Below are 1,337 nucleotides of genomic sequence, written 5' to 3'. Positions count from 1 at the left end.
TTTTCTCCCCCACATCCCAGAGTTCTTCAATTTGCTTCATGGCACAGAACTCACAGGCCTTCAAGGAAATGACTTACATGCCTATGGAACCTAGCCAGTTCAGAGGTCAGTATGGAGGATTCTCACACATGCAGAAATGGGCTATTGACTCAGAAATCTGTGGAAGCTGGAAAATCAGGTCACACTGTTGTGTGCAGCAAGTCCCAAGAACCAGAGGTCAGATGGAGGTGAGCTAGATTCATCAAGAAAATGAGCACACAGCCCATTCATATTACCTAAATGACTCAGTTTCTACTCAGCAGGATGGAAATATCGACCAAGTCTCTTGTTAGATATCCAAGTATTTACAATAAAAATTAATCCCATTAACAGTCATTAAAAATTGAATCATATGATTCTATCAACATCTTCCACCACCTCCTCTTATCCACACATCAAGAAAAGACATTTATTGGGAATTACAAAAACATGACTAATTGGGACATATTTAAAATTCTCTGCACTGAACCCTCGAAGTTACATAATAATAACAGAAAACCATACATTTCTTCTGTCAAAAGTTAAATGAAGATCTCTGTAGAAGGCACGGTGGTTCAGAGAGGAAGGAAAATACTGCATGCATGATTTACTGTGAATTATGTGATAGTTTACATGGGATAACATTAGATTTACATTCATCCTGTCATATATTTTTTCCTTGCCATGGTTACAATCACCTCTATGCATTATCTACCAACCAAAGGGTATACCCTGCAAGTCTGCTTCCCAGTCATCAGCACAAAGTCCCTCTCCTTCTCTGGGTCTAGGGTTCCCAACCACTCAATCTCTCCATGACATCGTCTCTGCCTCCATCTCTGCAATCACTGTTTCTCTGGGTAGGGTACCCACTCTGCTTTTCTCCCTTGATGGTCCCAGGGACCTCCCTTCCTGAACTGCAAGGTTAATCACTCCCCTCCTTTTGCTACAAAACATCTACTTTTACATTTCCAACCCTCACAGTCAGTCCTGATAACAATTATTCACAGTTGTACCATAAGATAAGTATCCCCAGCTCCTTTCATCAGCCCCGCACAGACAGATTGGATAATACTCAGTGGATATTCTACCTTCCTCCACACCCTTGGGATCTAGGCTCCCTCTTGAAAGCTTGTAAGCCAGTCACTTCTTGCCTTTGTAGCCCCCCACCTCCATTTTGTGTAGCAAATGTCCAAGTTGCCCATCCCTCTCTACTCTATGTATGGAGGGGGTGGAAATGATCCTCGCTGTAAAGATTTGTTCCCTCTTTTGAGCTACTGCATTTGTAGGTGTAGGTCATGTTCATCAAATTGTATCAGATT

This window comes from Chrysochloris asiatica, unplaced genomic scaffold, assembly GCF_000296735.1.
Source record: "Chrysochloris asiatica unplaced genomic scaffold, ChrAsi1.0 scaffold00491, whole genome shotgun sequence".
Taxonomy (NCBI): Eukaryota; Metazoa; Chordata; class Mammalia; order Afrosoricida; family Chrysochloridae; genus Chrysochloris; species Chrysochloris asiatica.
The sequence above is the reverse complement of the archived record's forward strand: the minus strand, read 5'-3'. Positions refer to the sequence as shown.